The sequence below is a fragment of the Benincasa hispida genome, chromosome 3 (assembly GCF_009727055.1).
Source record: "Benincasa hispida cultivar B227 chromosome 3, ASM972705v1, whole genome shotgun sequence".
Lineage (NCBI taxonomy): Eukaryota > Viridiplantae > Streptophyta > Magnoliopsida > Cucurbitales > Cucurbitaceae > Benincasa > Benincasa hispida.
In genome coordinates this window covers 70,142,591-70,163,132 of record NC_052351.1, presented here as the reverse complement: position 1 = coordinate 70,163,132, position 20,542 = coordinate 70,142,591, and the positions used below count along the sequence as shown (strand labels likewise).

Genomic DNA, 20,542 nt, shown 5'->3' with positions numbered 1-20,542 from the left:
GCGAGAAGAATCCGGGTGGCTTCTTTCTTGGCCACAAGATTGGAAATTCGCTAAACTGATCTTCCATGCAAGATTGGGGTGGTTCCTCCACCCGGGGTTGTAGGTGTTAGAAAAATGGACTTTATTTTTCACAAAGTAAATAGGCTGTGGATTCAGTGGGCATTCTTCCATTGCGTGTCCATCACCGTAAGTCGCACACCTTGTGGTGTTTTGATTAATTGCGTTTACTTTCCCATTTTGCGGTGTTGGGTTGCTGATCGCACTTCCCTGAATGAAGTTCATGATTGCGGTCATCTGATTCTGTAGTGAAGCAATAGCACCATTACTTGCGTCGTTATCCTTGATTCTCAGTCTCTAATCACTCTGTCTCCAATCCTCGTTTTTTTTAGAGATGCGATCCAAGATGTTCTTAGCCTCATCATACGTTTTGTCTAGCAGACCACCAGTGGCTACCGCATTGGCAGTGATCTACGAAGCGGGATTTAAACCGTGATAAAAGATTTCCATCTGAAGGCAGTCTGGCAATCTGTTGTGTGGACAGTCCTTGACCAACCTCTTAAACCTCGCCCAGGCATCACTGAGCGATTCGTCCATGTCTTGTTCAAAATTGGTGATTAGTTTCCTTCGTCTAGAATTCTCAGTAGGTGGAAAATATTTCTTCATAAATTTCTATACGACCTGTTCCCATGAAGTGATACCTCCCGGCTCGAGGGAATATGCCCATTTTCTTGCCTGATCACAAAGAGAAAATGTAAATAGAGTTAGTCGAACTTCTTTGGCAGAGATGTTCGGGAACAAAAAAGTATTACAGATTTCTATAAAGCTACGGAGGTGGGTGTGCGAGTCCTCGCCACGCCGTCCTCTGAATTATCCTGTAGTCTGTTTCCATCGAGGGCAGGCCTCATGATTCCTGGAGATAAATCATAGAGGTTTGGCGATGCATAGTCCCTAATGGGCCTAGTACAATCGTTAACCAAAAGGATTGGATTCGCCATGACGTTGTTTTCGTTTGGTGCTCCGTTTCCAGGCTACTTTGCCATATCTTCTTTATCTAACTATTGTGGTTGGCAACTGTTTCTTAGTCTCCGTTTGAACGTCCTCTCAATCTCTGGGTCGTAATTCGCCAGAGATTGAGAGTCTTCAAAGAAATTAGAAAAATTATCATTAGCACTGCTTTGCCGAAGTCCCCAGCAACGACGACAAAAACATGATGCATTATTTTATGAGGTGGAATTATGGATGTAATGCGATGATGAAAATGCATTGAGCACTCAAGTTTTCTCAGTGGAATCCAAGTGTAAACCCCACCGAGTTTATTGGTAAGTCTAGGGTCGAACTCAGGGACTTGGAAAAACAATATGCGATGATGATTTTGCGGTAATCGGTAACTCAAATAGTTGTTGGTTTTGTTGTTGTGGAAATGAAATAAATAAATGTTGCGGATTTGAGAAAAGTTTGATTATGTGATAGATGCACTGAGTATGCAGATGGACGAGTTGAAAGGGTCTTTAGCTAGCGTTACCTGGGAATGCGTCAGACTATGTGATCATGCTACACCCATGCACAACAAGTCATTTTCCGATGCAAATGCGGTGCTCCTAAGTCTAGGACACATGTGTTGAATGCAAAAGTGTCCATAGAGCTTATTCCTAAGTCTCTACTCTCTTCCTATGCAGTGATGCGAGATGCACACAAAGGCAAGGTGACAGCACACAATCATATCCAAACTCTAGGTTGCATGCAATGCGTTAATAGCAAACAATGCTTATTCCTAAGCTCCTATCTCTTGATTATGCGTTCTAATCTGACTCTCCCGAGCCTAGATTCTAACCTGACTTTTCAAAGCCTAAATCCTATCCTTAGACTACCCTCTCGAGTATCTCTAATGGACGAATGAAGCATACATAATTCAAGATAATCGCATAGGATGAATATCCTCAGTTAACAGATTTAGCTACTCATGCGTAAATAATAGAGAGTGAACAGATATAGAGAAGTAAATTCCATTTCTATAAATGAGTTTGAATACAAAATAACAATGGAAGATAAGGGAAGAGAGCCTGGTAGCAATCCCTTGCTGCCTGAGGCTTTTACACTGGCAACTCTATTCGGTTCAAAAGATATTCTTGCTTCCGCAGGAGCTGGCCTTCTCTCTGATCTTGAAGCTTCCGGCACTCTCCTGAGCTCATCGGAACAATCTATCGGCACAACGTCTTTCTCTCACTTTTGCCTTAAAATAAAAGAAAATCTAAGAACAAGGCTAAACTATCTAAGGAAAAATTCTCTAACTCTCCAAACTTGCTGAACATGTGAGCAGATCAACCCCTTTTCTGAAGAATACCCTCGGTATTTATAGAGCTTCGGCGTGAAAGGCGGCTTCTCTTTTATGATTGCACAGATGGGATGGCTTTCATTCTCTTACTGGTATGCCGAATATTTGTCACCGAAAAGTCGAGTGTACTTGTTATCATTAGCAGCTTGTCAACTTAATTCAGATTCGACCATCATCAGCTTTCTGTCCCATTGTGATTAATTATGCCTTTCACCCAGATGTGCCCACCAAGTTGCACTGGCTCTATGCGGCAATCCTTCTTGGGTAGATGCTTGCGAGCACAAATCACCGCAAAGCCTTGTGGTAATGCTGCGCTCGACCGATGATTTCTTATGATCGCGCTTTTTGCCTTGCATATGCATATTCTGCATAAAAATACGAAAGATAACTGTTTCTATGCGATGAACGCATGCGACCGCAATGTTATAAACTTAATGCTTTTTGGATGCAATCTAACATATTTTATCAACACAGGCCTGCATTATTTAAGAATTTAGCACTACAATAACATGCATTTCTGCCCATTATCACCTATTTACTACACGATCGACCTGCGCACGCATCTCTCGCGCCTAGCGCCTATGTTCGCACAACTTGTTGTTACCGCATACTCTACTAACCTCCCAAGACGTTGGTTGCCGCATGCTTGTCTCCACATAGCCTTTCCTCTCGGCCATTCTATAGTCTCTTTCAATGCCCAAATAACCTCTCAAATGTCCAAGGCTAATGCATGGCACAACACCAATACTTAGCACAAGGCCAATGCATTGTCTAGTACTTAAGCCATTTCTGCCTTGGCTTTCAACGCATAATTTCTTTTTGATGTTATACTTAGCCAAAATTTCACTAGTTTATGGCTTATTTCAAGCTACTAAGCAATCCATTTAAACACTTAGAATTTTCCTCCTTTTTAACCTAGACTCGCTTTTCCATCAATACGGTCTAGGTTAAGGGTTAGGGTCTTACATTTACCACTCCCTTAAATAAAATTTTGTCCTCGAAATTTAGCCAATAACATTTCATAAACAAATTTTATTGATCGATTTTTTTAACAAAGTTTTAATTACACATAGTCAGCTTCTAATTCAATCCTCTAGTATCTTCCCCTTACCGTTTCCAACATCGGTCTTGTCTTCTTCCCGGGTTTGAGTTAACCCGTACATCTGTCCCAATGTTAGCTTCCCTGACTTATCTCTTCATTTCTCCATACTACGTCCTTCTCCCATAGTTGTTGGTTTTACTCCTTGATGTTGTATACTTTCGGCTTCCAAATTTATCAACTGGGGACATTCTCGTTTAAAGTGCCCTGGTTTACCGCACTTAAAACATGTACGTGCTTGCCCTTAGGTTTGATCCCAACATTTTCCCCAGTGATACCTATTACAGACTGTACACTTGGGTCTTTGATTTACACTAGCCATTGACTCTTTTATTTGACTTTCTCTTCCAAAGTCCGCTCCAGTTTTTACAATCCCCTTTCTCTTCCACAAACTCTTATTTTCAATCTAGGAGTAAAAATTTTCCGTTCCTCCCTTCGCCACCGGTTTATTATCGAGTCATTTTCTGGCTTCAACTCTTCTGCCGTTAGACTCTTTTCCACCCTCAAGCCACTTCTACCAGTCTTGAGAATTCTACCCATTCAGCAGTTGCTGTCACAGGGGTTTAGATTTCTTGTCTTAATCATGTTTCAGATCTCCTACAACGTTCCTTCTCATCCCCGATTATGTTTAAAGCATACTTTGAAAGTTCAGTATACTTTAGTTCATATTCTACTACAGTCATACTTCCTTGCACGAGCTGTAGAAACTCATCCTATTTCGCATACAGAAACGATCGAGGATAGAATCTTTCAAAGAACGCTTCTCGAAATTCTTCCCAACAGGGTTCTTCTTTATCACCCCTTCTGCTTCTTAGCAACTTCCACCAATCCTCAGCTTGTTTTTGTAATAGAAAGGTTCCAATACTTACCTTTCTATCTTCAGGGCATCTTATTACCCCAAAACATTTCTCCAATTGATTCATCCAAACCTCTACATCCGTAGGGTTCGTTGTCCCTTCAAAAATCATAGCACCCAACGATTCAGCCGCTCTATCCCGTACTTCTTTTCAGGATCTGGCTGTATTGTTCCCAAACTTTCTTGTAGTCTATGAGAAAACCTATCCATTTTCTCCTCATCCCTCGTCCTTTCCCTTGGATGACTTGATGCACTTCCACTCCCATCCCCAGAGTGTTTTCTAGTCCGACGTTTTCCACTTCTCAGCATTTTAGCTACAAGTAATCACATATACATTAAACATACACCCAACATACAATGCATGTTACTTTATATTTATTAACATAAGTTTATTTACATTTTTATTGCCTTTTACCCTTTAAAGTCTTATTTTTCTTCCTAATTCCGATCTCAGAAATACAAGTTCCTAAAATTAATTCGTTGTCTATCATCTCTCCACAGGCATTTCTCCTGCACATGTCCGATTTCTTTGCAGAAGATACAGAACCTGTACGATTCCTCTTCATTAGGTTCAGTAGTGGGTCGTTCTTCAAACAGAATGATTATTCGTCGGGGCATGTCCATCTTGGCTTCTCGTATCCAATCCTGGGATAAACTTCCAGCCACATTAGTTCTTTTAAATTCTTGGTCATATGCTAGGTCTAGCATCATCCTTTTGCTTTCACTGCTAGAGTCTGCAGCTGGTTGTAAATGATTTTCTTACTGAAACTACTCTTGTATTTCCTTAGTTTTCTTTTGGAAATAATAGCAATTTTTCTGAATGTGGCCATATTTACCACAGCCATAACAAATTTTGGTCCCCATTAAACATGGACCACTATGGTTTTTACCACACCTCGGACATCTCCTATTGCCTCGGGATTTCGATAAACTCATATTAGGCATAGAAGTTTGATGTTCAATGTTATCATTTAAACTATGTTCAATCGTTTCAGGGTTTCCCTTTAAGTTAGCGTCTCGGTTTGATTCTTACATTCGGAAGTCCTGCCACCACCAGGGTCTATTGCTCAGATCCATCTCCTATTGTGAAAATCATTCAAGTTACTATCTAATTTTTTAACTAATCCTTTTACCCTATTTCCTTTTTCCTGGGCTTTGCTGTACCCCTTTTTGTTTTCCCCCTCGTTACTGACTATTTTCCGATACCCACCTGGCACCACTTATTCCTTCCTTAGTCCTACTAGAACCTTTCTTACTCATCTCAAGTTTTCTACCTGTACACCATTTTATCCACACTTTTTAGTTTTTGACTCAAACCAGTTTTAACTCTACCCGGCTTCCAAATCCTAGGTAAGTCTTTTTCCCCGACACCGACTTGGCATCAACTTAACTTTCTATCTTTTTCCCTCCTAGGTTTTACATAAACACTTGTCCTGATGCTAATGTCAATTTTATTCTCAACTTCCCTAGGTTGTATATATACCATACTAAACTCAACTCTTCAGACCTTACATAAACCTTATGTTTGTTATTGACCTAGTATTGACTTGATTACGATTCACGTTTTTCCCAGGTTTTACGTAAACCTATTGCTCTGATACCAAGTTGTCACACCCCCTCCCGAGCCTTAGCCCAAGACCCAGAAAAGAGCATGAAGATGGCCAATTACAACTAGGACAGCTAATATACCAAACATTTAGAATGTCTACAATACTTATATAATTTCTATACAAATGATTTTAGCTATCCTACTGATTTTCAGCTACCCAATCCGAGTCATGCTCTGTAAGAGATTACCAATTCCTGGTGTTGGTGGCTTGGTGACTTTTCCTTGAACGCTCTGCTGCGCTACCTGGCGGGGGGGAGAAAACATTTGGAAAGCATGAGCTATAAAGCCCAGTGAGTGGTGTTAATAACTTTGGTTTCAGAAATATACTTTTTGGAAATCAATACATAATCAATAAGAACATTACCACAAGTTCACAATTATTTCTCCAGCCAGACCGCTGGATTATCCCCAGCTTATCCACTGATCAAACATTCCCAGCTATACCACTGGTTATTCTTGGCATGCTTGTATCTTAAAGCAATATAAAATCAATTCTTGTGGAAACTTTCCCTATACCCTATTATCCCGCCAATGTGCACATCGACTATTTTCTCGCTAGCTATGCTTAGGTAACTTGACTATATTTCCCGCCGGTCGTCACCGACTATAATTTCTCGTCGACTAAAGTCGACTATCTTTTCCTGTCGACCGAAGCCAACTATATTTTCCCACCAAGTACCTTTTCAAGCATGCTAACTATATATCCCGGGTACAATTCCAGTTTCCAACAAAAACATATAAGCAATATCTTATCAAGCATAGTAACACAATAAACATGCATCCCTGTTCATGCTAGTTTAATATTATCCCATATATATATATATTTACCTATATATATAGAAATATATCAATAATCAACAATAACACAATAACCACTCACTGTTTTTACTGGACTGTCCATTGCAAGTTACCTTTGATGTGTTTTCCTGAAATTTCCCCCATTTCCAATGAAATTTCAAATTAATATCATGATTTCACAAAATAACTTTAAAACATCCAAAATATCCTCTTATACCAAAATTACCAGCTTACCCTACTTAAAATGACAAAATTTTGGCCAAAATCCTCAAACAACCCGTTTGGAGTTTATTCTGACCAAATTCGGGCGCTGATGCTCATGACAGGGCGAAAAAGTGTGTGTACGAGGATGGGCAAGGCGTTCGTGGTGTCAACCTCGTGCAGAAGGCACACGCAATGCGTCGCACTGTGATTATGACGTTCGTACGATGCGCTGGATGTGTGTTGGCCTGGGCGACAATCTGAGCTTTCACCTTACTAACGTAATTCCTGTCTCCTCCGTACTCCTACTGTGACGGCAGCCTGAGAACTTACTCTCAACTCACTATTAGGATTTTAGAACTTGAAACTTGGAAATGGCACGAGTAAATTGCTCACGCCAAACCCTCCTATTTATAGGTATCCCGGGCTCCTCTCCATGCAACATCTCAAATCCAAATGCCTTTCCCTTATGCTGCCAACACTAATCCCCTACCAGGAAGGCCTTGAGTTGTTTTAACCTTGATTTGCCAACAAAAAGGTTTACTTTGCATGTAATATTAGCCTTACATCTCCTACTTAAGTAGATAAGAATTACTTTGCATTCAATGTCCTTGAACCACCTCATCTTCTTAAGGTTTAAGATTATATATCTGGATGATTTAGCATTACTTATGGGCGCATTCCATACTCCCATGATCGCAAGCCAAATTGTGTCCATCCAATCACCAATGCGGTCCTCCAACCACATATGCGTCCATCCGATTGCCGCAACATACCTATGTCCAGACACCCCCCTTGGCACATGCATCCATCCTATCTTTGCACCTTTGAGTGTCTTTTTAATTTCACCATTGAAACCATTGCCGCCTAGCACTTTTCCCCATATGCGACCTACTAAGATTATGCAACCTTTCCTTGTGCAACTTGATCGCATATGCTAGATGCTCGCAAGGCTCATCCTAACCTTATGGCTTGGCCGTGTATGTCCTTTTCTTGGTTAGCCATCATCAACTCGTAGCCTTCTCATCAACGCATCACTTGAGTCAAAACTCAATGCATCGCATCCTTGGCCGTATACCTTCCTCTCCCGCATGGCTTACTTTTGGCCTATGTGCTCGACTAGGATTATGACCACCCTTCTTTCACCGCATACTACTTGCTCAAGCCTTGTCCTATGTGTCCACATGCCTCGGATGTCCTTGGCACATAGCACCTTACCAACGCATAAAAACCTTTGGGTCGACTTGGTTCTCAACTCAACACCTCATGATATAGCTCATCATTGCATCCCTTATGACCAACGCATGTATGTCCTTGTTGCTTGTCAACATCCTTAATCTCTTGCTCAAGACCGACACAACCAATCCTCATAAACCTTCTTACTGCAAGCCTTTGCAATGCAAGGACAATTCCCCATGCATCCACCATAGCTTGTTTCATCGCCTAGCTCATCTTTTAGCAAGGCCGCCGCATTGCACCATCGCATATTATCGCTGCATCCATCATATAGCATCATTGCATTCATTGGTAGCATCGCCGCATCCCATCGCCGCATCCTATAGCATCATCGAATCCATCGCATAACATCGACACATCCATCGTGTAACATTGCCGCATAGCATCGCCGCATCCATCGTGTAGCATCGCCGTATCCCTTCGCAGTATAGCATCGCAACATCCATCATGTAGCATCGACACATACCATCGCCGCATAGCATTGCCGCATCCATCGTGTAGCATCAACACATACCATCGTCGCATACCATCGTCTAGCATAGCCTATTTATTACACGATCGACCCGCGCACGCATCTCCCGCACCTAGCACCTATGTCCGCACAAGTTGTGCTTACCGCATGCTCTACTAACCTCCCAAGATGTTGGCTGCCGCATGCTTGTCTCCATATAGCCTTTCCTTTCAGCCATACTATAGCCTCTTTTAATGCCCAAATAACCTCTCAAATGTTCATGGCCAATGCATGGAACAACACCAATACTTAGCACCCATACTATAGCCTCTTTCAAGGCCCAAATAACCTCTCAAATGTTCATGGCCAACACATGGCACAACACCAATACTTAGCACAAGGCCAACACATTGTCTAGTAATTAAGCCATTTTTGCCTTGGCTTTCAAGGCATAGTTCCTTTTTGATATTATACTTAACCAAATTTTCACTAGTTTATGGCTTATTCCAAGCTACTAAGCATTCCATTTAAGCACTTAGAATTTCCTCCTCTTTGACCTAGACTCGTTTTTCCATCAATACAGTCTAGGTTAAGGGTTAAGGTCTTACACATGTGCTAGCGACTAATTCAAAGAAGTTGGAACCACGTTCGAAGGTTTGCCTCTTTGTAGGCTATCCCAACGAAACGAGAGAAGGATACTTCTATGATCCAAGTGAGAACAAAGTGTTTATTTCCACTAATGCTATCTTCTTGGAAGACGATCACATGAGGGATCATAATCCACGAAGTAAGCTTGTTTTATGTGAGATCTCAAGTGAGACTGAGATTGCTGAGGGTTCAACAAGAGTTGTTGAATAGGCCGATAGATCAACAAGAGTTGTTGAGGTTAGAATGTCTAGTAAACTAGCTCTAGAGTTGAGACTGCCTCGACGTAGTGGGAGGGTTATGAACCCACCAAATCGCTACATGGGTTTGACTGAAGCCCTAAACATCATTACGAATGATGGGGTCGAGGATCTATTGTCTTTTAAGAAAGCAATGGAGGATGTTGACAAAGATGAATGGGTTAAGGCCATGAACCAGGAAATGGAGTCTGTGTACTTCAATAACGTCTGGGAGCTTGTTGATCCACCTGATAGGGTAAGATCTATTGGGTGTAAGTGGATCTATAAGCGAAAGAGAGGTGTAGATGGAAAGGTGCAAACCTTTAAGGCTAGACTCGTGGCAAAGGGTTATACCCAGGTTGAGGGAGTTTATTATGAGGAAACTTTCTCACCTGTTGTCATGCTGAAGTCTATCAGGATTCTCCTATCCATAGCCACATTTTATGATTATGAAATATGGCAAATGGACGTCAAGACTGCCTTTCTTAATTGTAATCTTGAGGAGACCATCTATATGACTTAACCAGAGGGGTTTGTAGTTCCAGATCAAGAGCAAAGAGTTTGCAAGCTTAATAGGTCCATTTATGGGCTGTAACAAGCATCTAGATCTTGGAACATAAGATTTGACACTACTATCAAGTCGTTTGGCTTTGACCAGAACTTTGATGAGCCTTGTGTTTACAAGAAGATCATCAACAGCTCAGTAGCTTTCCTGGTACTGTATGTGGATGATATCCTACTCATTTAGAATGATATAGGGTATTGGACTGACATTAAGAGTTGGCTAGCTGCCCAGTTCCAAATGAAAGATTTGGGTGAGGCACAGTATGTTCTCAGGATTCAGATTATTCGGGATCGCAAGAACAAACGGTTAACACTGTCTTAGGCATCGTACATTGATCAAATGTTGATCAGGTACAGGATGCAGGATTCCAAGAGGGGTTCGTAACCCTTCCAGCATGGAATCATTCTGTCTAAGGATTAATGTCCTAAGACACCTCAAGAAGTTGAGGAGATGAGACAGATTCCCTATGCTTCTGCTGTAGGAAGCTTGATGTATGCAATGTTGTGTACCAAACCCGACATTTGCTATGCAGTAGGGATTGTCAGTTGGTATCAATCCAATCCAGGATTTGGTCACTAGACAGTGGTCAAGAAGATCCTCAAGTATCTTCGGAGAATGAGGGTCTACATGCTTGTATATGGAGATAAGGATCTGATCCTTATAGGATACAATGTTGTTGATCTCTTTACAAAGGCCCTCATAGCTAACGTGTTTGAGGGTCACCTGGAGTGTCTGGGTCTGCGGGACATGCAACATCTTGTCTAGGAAAGGTGGGAGATGATACTGGGGTATGCCATAGTTTATTGTATTTTGTACATTTTTATATTGTATTGTACATTAGTCTCCTGAGTCATTAGGACAAGTGGGAGATTGTTGCGGTTGGTGTCCTAATTCTCCCGGAGTCTCGTTGTTTTGTAAAGATTCACATTGTTCAATGAATAAAATAAGTGTTATTTAATTCTGGCATTTACTCGTATCTAATAAACAAAGCTCCTTGGTTATCTTATGTGAACTTAAGCATGTATATGTGATATGAAAGTGGATCATGCCTTAAGTGATAACCTAAATCGGTCTGTAGTATAAAAATTAAGGTGGGGTACTTGATCTAGATGAAACTACGAATACGGCCCGCTTTGTAGAGGTTTGCAAGTGTTGTAAACTACTACAAATAATAGATCCTGACCATTCATGTGGAGACGTGGAGCGGGGGTGTCCTATACAAAGAGTTTGTATAAGACCTGGACCACAATATGACTAGACTCTGTATATAACGCTGTTGATACGAGAGACTTGCATCTCACCTAAACGACCATAGGTGACACGACCTCAATCCTGAGTGTTTTGGGAACTCCTGCCTTTGAGGGCGGTCCTTTGATTAGTATGGGTGAGAGTGGCCAGATTGCCAACTCAACATGCCTACCTTTTTGGGGACTTGTTTGATCTGGGAGTTGGGAACTCAATCCACAAGATGGAATTCACCCCTTTCCCAAAGCAGGGATAAGTAGAGAGATTGCTCCCTTAAGGGCTGATTCAGGGGCTTGAACATAGTGGCCATAGCTTCTCTTTGGAAGAGAAGACTCAATCATAGTAGGACTATGACTTATGTTCATTAGAGGGATCAGTGGTACTTTAGGAGACAGATGTAACTATAGGGGCATAACGGTTATTAGCCTAGCTGTACTTATGAGCAATCTGTGAAAGGTTGTTGCACTGCTCATTGGTTAAGATGGACACATAGTATATCTGTAATAAGGAGAGTTCAGTTGTCGGTCTTTAGTGGAGTGCCTGGCAGTTAACGGATGGTGGATCCCATGACTAAAGAGTTTAGTTAGTTATTCACGTACTGTTGGAGCTTTAAGCTACAGGTCCATGAGGTCTCCTTGAAAGCTCAATGGATTCGGTTGAGGATTAGTTCTTGGTGTTGATTTGAAATGTTCAAATTGACAAAAGGTATTTTGATTATATATGATATAATCGGTATGATGTATGAGATACATCTAGTGGATGATTGATGTAAATGAGATTTACATTAAGTACCATGGAATAGAAAAAGAACTATGGTTTATATGTTTCATGAGATGAAATATTAATACTATAGGTTATAAATATAGTATGATAAGTTGGTTATAATTTATTTTTATAATAATATTAATTATTAGATAATTAATTCTTTTTCTTTTAATAACCATATGAATGGGTGGTTATTGGATCATGGTAACCGTGAGTTTAAAAGGAAAGCTATCTATTTTCGAAATGAAGTTTTAAAAGGAAGGTTTTGAGTTTTCTCTCCTCGCAAAAGAAACTCACGAAGTCGTCAAATAAATTCGGATTTACTAAACGATGGCTGGGCAAGCTAAACGATTGTGCAGTGGCAAGCTAAACGATCATGCAGTATTTACTAAACGATCGCATAGTTTTGTTAGACGATCGTTGGTCCAAAGTAAACGATCGTGTAGTGTCTGTAGGCGACTGACTAAGCTAAACGATGAGCTAAATGATCACATAGCTTTTGCTAGACGATCGTTTAGCTTTATCAAAATGATTGGGCATCGACCTATACGATAGGTCTCCACCATTTCTCACTTGCCCAATCGTGTACCCGATCGGTGTTTCCTCCTTCGTCTACCTCATACCAAGTTCGAACAGAGCCCACCCTCTGGATTCTCACAACTAGAATACCAAGATCACCTTGTTGGTGGTGTCAGACTCAACTCAACACCATCGAGGTTTTCTGGAGGCTGTTCGTGGTGCTGTGGAGGCCGTTCGTGTTGCGGAGGAGTTTGTGACCGAGGCGATCATTGAAGACGAGTGCAAAGTGTTCGTGCGGTGTTGCGGTCGTGTAGATCGAGCGTTCGTGGTTGCTGATTGTTCGAGCAGTTGCACATTGGAGCATGGAGACACTTCTGCTATTGTGCGTAGAGTTTGATCTCTTTATGTATTGGTATTGTTCATGCTGTAATTTCTGCATTTGAATTGTATAACCGTTCATTTTGAAGTTGGCTGTAAATATATGTTCATTCATGATTGTAATTTGGAATAGTCTTGTTCCGCTGCTCATGGAAATCTCGCTTCCGATTTCCTTCAGTTGTGTTGGCAATCTGGCCACTCTCACCATACTAATCAAAGGACTGCTCTCAAAGGCAGGAGTTCCCAAAACACTTAGGATTGAGGTCATATCACCTATGGTCATTTAGGTGAGATGTAAGTCTCCAGTATCAACGGTGTTATATACAAAGACGAATCATCTCGTGGTCTGGTCTTATACAAACTCTTTGTATAGGACACCCTCGCTCGCATATCTCCACACGAATGGTCAGGATCTACCATCTATAGTGGTTTACAACACTTGTAAACCCCTATAAAACGGGCTGTATTCGTAGTGTTACTAGGATTAGGAATCCCTCCTTAATCCTTATACTACAGACCTATTTAGGTTATCATTTAAGGAATGATCCAGTTGTATATCTCATATGCATGCTTAAGTTTATATACAATAACCATGGAGCTTTGTTTAGTGGATATGAGTAAATGCCAGAATGAAATAACTCTTATTTTATAAACAATGTGTATAATTACAAATAACGAGAGTCCAGGAGAATTAGGACACCAATCCCAACAATCTCCCACTTATCCTAATGCCTCAGGAGACTAATGTACAATACAATAAAAAATACATGTACAATATACATTAAACTAGGGCATACCCTAGTATCATCTCCCACTTACCCTAGACAAGATGCTGCATGTCCCGCAGACCCAAACTCTCCATGTGACCCTCGAATACTTTAGCCGTGAGAGTCTTTGTAAAGGGATTAGAAACGTTATGCTCTAATGGGATCTTCATGACTATCACATCACCGTGATGCATAATCTCCCTAATCAAGTGGTATTTCCACTTATATGCTTGGCTCGAGGATGACTTCGAGGCTCCTTCGAATTTGCCACAGCCCCGCTGTTATCATAATAAAGATTGATATGCAAATCCATATTTGGAACAACTTCCAAATCTGTAAGGAATTTCCTCAGCCAAACAGCCTTCTTAGCTGCTTCACAAGCGGCTATGTATACGGCTTCCATAGTGGAGTCTGCGATACATCCTTGCTTGATCCTTTACCACACTACAACCCTTCCATTCAGAGTGAACACTGTCCCCGATGTTGATTTACGAGAATCTTTATCGGTCTGAAAGTCAGAGTCTATGTATCCTGTAAGGATCAGATCCTTATCTCCATACACAAGCATGTAGTCTCTCGTTCTCCGAAGATACTTGAGGATCGTCTTGATTGCCGTGCAATGATCAAATCCTGGATTAGACTAATACCGACTGACAATCCCTACTACATAGCAAATGTCGGGTCTGGTACACAACATTGCATACATTAAGCTTCCTACAGTTGAAGCATAGGGAATCTGTCTCACCTTCTCAACCTCTTGATGTGTCTTAGGACATTGATCCTTAGACAAAACAATTCCATGCATGAAGGGTAACAAACCCCTCTTGGAATCTTGCATCCTGTACCTAACCAACATTTGATCGATGTATGATGCCTGAGACAAGGCTAACCTCTTGTTCTTACGATCCCGAATAATCTGGATCCCTATAACATACTGTGCCTCACCCAAATCTTTCATTTGGAACTGGATAGCTAGCCACTTCTTAATGTCAATCAGATACCCTACATCATTCCCAATGAATAGGATGTCAGCCACATATAGTACCAGGAAGGCTACTGAGCTGTTGATGATCTTCTTGTAGACACAAGGCTCATCAACGTTATGATCAAAGCCAAACAACTTGACCGCAGTGTCAAATCTAATGTTCAATGATCGAGACGCTTGTTTCAACCCATAAATGGACCTATTAAGCTTGCAAACTCTTTTCTCTTGATATGGAACTACGAACCCCTCTGGTTGAGTCATATAGATGGTCTCCTCAAGATTACCATTTAGAAAGGCAGTCTTAACATCCATTTTCCATATCTCATAATCATAAAATGTGGCTATGGACAGGAGTATCCTGATAGAATTGAGCATGACAATAGGTGAGAAAGTTTCATAATAGTCAACTCCCTCTACCTGGGTATAACCCTTTGCCAACGAGTCGAGCCTTAAAGGTTTGTATCTTTCAATCTACACCTCTCTTTCGCTTATAGATCCACTTACACCCAATAGGTCTTACCCCATCAGGCGGATCCATAAGCTCCCAGACGTTATTGAAGTACATAGACTCCATCTTCTAGTTCATGGCCTTAACCCATGTATCCTTGTCAACATCCTCCATTACTTTCTTAAAAGACAATGGATCCTCGACCCCATCATTAAAAATGAAGTTTTGGGCTTCATTCAAACCCATGTAGTGATCTGGTGGGTTCATATCCTTCCCACTACGTTGAGACAATCTTAGCTCTTGAGCTAGTTGACTAGAGGTACCGACCTCAACAACTCTTGTTGATCTGTCGACCTATTCAACAACTCTTGTTGAACCATCAATAGTCTTAGTCTCACTAGAAATCTCACGTAAAACAAGCTTACTTCGTGGCTTATGATCCCTCATGTGGTCTTCTTCCAAGAAGATAGCATTTGTAGAAACAAACACTTTGTTCTCACTTAGATCATAGAAGTATCCACCTCTCGTTTCCTTGGGGTAGCCTACAAAGAGGAAAACCTTCGAACACGATTCCAACTTATTCGGGTTAGTCACAAGCACATGTGCCGGACACCCTCAAATCCTGAATGGCATAAACTACTTTTACGGCCTCTCCACAACTCAAAAGGTTTTTCAGAAACACTTTTCGAGGGAACGTTGTTCAGGATATAGCATGCAATCTCCACTGCAAAACCTAAAAACGAGTCTGAAAGATGAGCATAACTCATCATAGACAGAACCATGTCCAACAAGGTTCTATTTCTCCTTTCTGATACACCATTCTACTGAGTTGTACCTTGGGTCGAGAGTTGGGACGCAATCCCATGTTCTATCATACAGTTATGGAATTGGAGATCCATATACTCTCCACCACGATCAAATCGTAGTGTTTTTATCTTCTTACCTAACAAGTTTTCAACTTCAGCCTTATACTCCTTGAACTTGTCAAGGGCTTCAGACTTACGTTGCATTAGGTAGAGATACCTATACCTTGAATGATCATCTATGAAATAGATGAAATATTCATACCCACCTCGAGCCCTAATACTCACCAGACCACAGAGGTCTGAATGTACAAGCTCCAAGGTTTCCTTGGCTCTGTAATCTTTTCTAGTAAAAGGTCGTTTGGTCATCTTGCCTTGGAAGCATGATTCACACACCGACAAGTAGTTTTCTTCTAAACTCTTTAAAAGTTCACTTTTCACCAATTGCTCAATCTTATTAAGGTTGATGTGACCTAACCTTAGATGCCAAAGATGGGCGTTTTCTTGAGGAGAAACCTTTGGTGTTTTATGTTGTTTTCGTACTAAACATTTCAGTGTTAAACAAGGCTTTTATGACTAACGACCTTAGTACATATACTTTCCATCAAACCAAAACTAATCTCCATTCCATGCTGAAAATAAACACTTTATTCTCAGAAAAGGAGACGGTATACCCTTGTTTAATGAGACAAGAAATCGAGATTAAGTTCCTCTTAATATGAGGAACTACGAAAAAATTATCTAGTAACATTCGTTTCAACAAATAACTTCAGCCTGCCTACAACAACAGCTGAAACAACCTCATCAGTATCGACTCTAAGAGTCATCTATCCATTGGCAATGTTTTCCAGGAACTGAATCCTTGGTAAGAGGAACTAACATGGTTTGTAGCACGTGAATCAAGGATTCAAGAAGAATCATCATTCTCTACCAAACATGTTTCAAAGACCTAAAAATCACATTTACTGTCTTTCCTCCTCTTTAGGAGAGTAGTGGGATCAATGTCAGAACAACTGACACTACTGATTTTGTCATCCATCCCTTTGTGCTCGAAAAGTAAGAACTGATGTTCAAAAAAATCTTGCAACAAATACATGATCTCGCGTGCAATGACCATGTTCTCAACCCTTTTGGCCAAACATTAGGTATGTTAGCCAAAATGTGAAGTCGGGCCAATGAATTAGCCTTCATCCACACCTTATATACATTACAAACACTTCGTGGTGCATCAAGGTTTGGGACTTGAGGACATTCCTCAACCATGACAAATCCGAGGTTGTTTACCATGAAATACATTTTACATGACTCTTTCCACTGTATGAAATTGGTTAAATTAAAGGCATTCAACGAAAAACTAAAAAGTTGCTGAAAACAAAAACACATTCACCTACGTTAGGTTTTAAGCAAATCCCGGTTGAAAAACATACAACATCCAATTGTTGGGTTTTATGTCCTAAAACTCGTGGTTTGTAAACATTAGAACTTATTCTGAGAATTCAATAAAGTTGTTGAATATATTGTTTTTTAGAAATCCAATAAACCTAAGTCCCTTGACTATTATATGAGTACTTGAACTTTATGTGGAGACATACAAGTGGATCAGGTTCGAGTAAATAGTCAAAATGATCTATAGTATATGAATAAGGTTGGGTACCCTATTATAGTAACACTATTGGATGCGGCCTACTCTGTAGTTGTTACAAAGTGTTGTAAACTGCTACATACGAAGTAATTCTAATTCGTGCATGTTGAGATATGAGGAGTGGGGGTGTCCTGTGCAAATGAGTTTTGTGCAAGATCGAACAATGAAACCTGTCACTCTTACTTTATAACACTGTTTATTGTTTAAGACTGACAATTTCGAAGCGATGACCTAGGTAACTTAACCTTAATCCTAAGCTAACTATGAACTCCTATTTGTTTGGGATTATCATTTGATCTTCAAACGATGAGAGCAGACCAATTGCCTCTACTCAATAAGCTTACCATTTTGGGGATAAGACTGGATGAATAGCTGGGAACATAGGGTGCAAGAGGGAATTCACTCCTAACCGATTTTGTTCCCTTCAAGTGCTGATTCTGGGTCTTGAACAAGAGGCCTCACCCTCTCATTGGCCTGAGAGGGATTCGATTTGTTGATTAGATCACAAATCAATTGTTCATTAGGGGATCAATGGAACTTAAGAAACAAGAGGTAATTTCGGGGGTAAAACAGAGATTCGACCCAGACGTTATTACGAGCAACCTGTGAAGGGTTAACTTACTAATCATGGTTATATCGAGTGGACATAATATATCTACAGTGGGGGGAGTTCAATTATAGGCTTTAGTGGAATCACCCATTAGTTAACGAATGGGGGTTAGATCGGTCTAATAAGTTCAGTCGATTAATCTCAGATTGTTGGAGCCCATGATTTGTAGGTCCGCGAGGTCCCCTTACTAGCTCGTAAATGGAAACACTTTAGGGTAGCTTGAGAAATTAATTTGAAACGTTCAAATTAAACGGAACAAGAGAATAAATATTTAAATATGATTTAAATATATAAAGATGAATATTGTGCAAAAAATTAATATTTGATATTAAATTAATTAATTTAAGAAAATCAAATTTTAAATTAAAGTGATTTAAAAGTCATTTTTTGTTTTAAAAAGGAAAATGGAAAAATCGTTTTGCATGGCACAAAGTGGAAAAAGTTTTTTTCCATTATCATCATCTTTATGCTCACAAACAAACCATGATCTTTTCTACCTTGATTCTCCAAGCATGAGCTACAAGCGATGCACTCCATCTCTTTGCATGTTCATCTTGATATATAAAGAAGATTGGTGTTGTTGGAGAAGAGGAGATAAATACAGAATTTTGAGAGAAAAATCATGGTGAAGAATAAGTTGTCTTCTTTAACTTGCTGTTGTGAGCTTCCCTTGTTTCTCCACATCTACAAATTGTTCTTGAGTCCCACAACTCTGCCTAAAGCTCCAAGAGTATAGTAGGGAAGGCTTTGAGGTGGTTCATGTAAACCCCGTACTCCATTTTTCCTACATAAGTGAGTAACAAGTGTGTTAGTAAAATTATGAAAGGAGGTAAAGAAGGTAGGCCGATGAAGGAAGAAAATTCTAAATGTTAGAAATACTTAGTCAAGGATGAGTTTTAGATAATATAACAAGTTAAAAATTGCTAAATATGGAAGCAAAGTGTAGGCATGCGTTGATGGAGAAGCGTGGACGCATGGGGTTGCGTGTGTAACAACCAAGGCTTGTAGAGGTTAAGTGTTGAAGGCAAGGGTAAACTATGCGTTGGTACTAAGGATGAATGCATGGGTTGAAAGGCATGATGCATTGATAAGGCTTGTGGCAGCCTCAAGTGTGTGCGAGTAAAGGCCGTTTGGACGATCGTGTAGCAGATGAGTGGCGCCATACGATTGAGTAAGCGATCATCTAGTAGATGAACGATACTACATGATGAGGTAGTGATCGTGTAGGGGAGTGTTGGGCGATCGTATAGTAAATGCACAGAGAGCTAAGCGATGCGGTAGGTGATTTGTGTAGTAATTGCGCAGAGCTAGACGATGCGAAGGATAGCACTAAACGATGGCGCTACGCATTGGACGATAGCGTAAGCGGCACTACAACGATCGGCATTAGCACTAGACGATGAGCTGCACGACAAGCACTAGACGATAGACGTTGGACGCTAGGCGATAGACATTGGGCACTAAATGATAGACGCTGGGCGTTGGGTGCTAGACGCTGGGCATTAGACGATGGAGTATACGATGCATGCAAAATTTATGTTATGAGGTGAAGGCCTAACATGGGTTATGAAGGAAGGGAAGGAAAAATAAATTAATTGAAGAAACTCACTAATGGGAATTGGCCGGAAGCACTAAGTGCTGGATGAGGTGGCAGTTTGATCCTTGAACAGGGGAGGCGGAAGGAAGTATAAAAGGTAAGAAAATTTAGAAGCTCGGTTTTTGGAAAATGACTTGAGCAATTAAGTGAGATTAGTGCCGTTCGAAATCTGGGAGAATCTAGTTTTTGTGGTTGTTTTTGTTGGAGAAAGATCTTACACAGAGACTAGCAAAAAGTGATGGATTTGCAGAAGGGGCAGATTCTCGATTAATCATATCCCGGAGTGAATATTGGAAGCTCTAGGACAAACTACAAGAAATTTTGGCTGATATTTTAAGGTAAGAAAGTTAACTCAATTCTAAGCAAGTTTGTAGAAGGAAGTTTCTTAAAAAGAGTCCTGTATTTTGAGTTATGAATTTTTGAAGTTGGAACAGGGAATCGGTGCATAAGCAGGCAGCTGCTTAGGAAGATTAAGCAGGCAGCTCACCATAGTGAGCTAGAGCGAGCGAAGATAAGAGAATTAGTGAGAGCGAGCGAGAGATAAGAAAATGAGTGAGAGCGGAAGTGAGTTAAGGAAGAGGAGGATCTCGCTAAGGATGAAGATCTCGCTGGGAAAAAAGTCACAAATCTCGTTAGAAGTCACAAATCTCGCTGGAAAAGTCAAAAATCTCGCTAGAAGTGGTAAATCTCGTTCATGAGGGTGATCTTGTTCATAATGATCATCTTACTAGTAATGTTGTTTTGTTGGTAAA

The 20,542-nt window shown here is 40.6% G+C and overlaps 1 non-coding gene across 1 annotated transcript; it reads left to right on the top strand.

Moving 5' to 3' along the window:
- Positions 1-523: 523 nt before the first annotated feature.
- On the top strand, positions 524-630 carry LOC120074804. Its single transcript, XR_005481086.1, has one exon. It is a non-coding gene; the product is annotated as a small nucleolar RNA R71 (small nucleolar RNA).
- Positions 631-20,542: the final 19,912 nt, after the last annotated feature.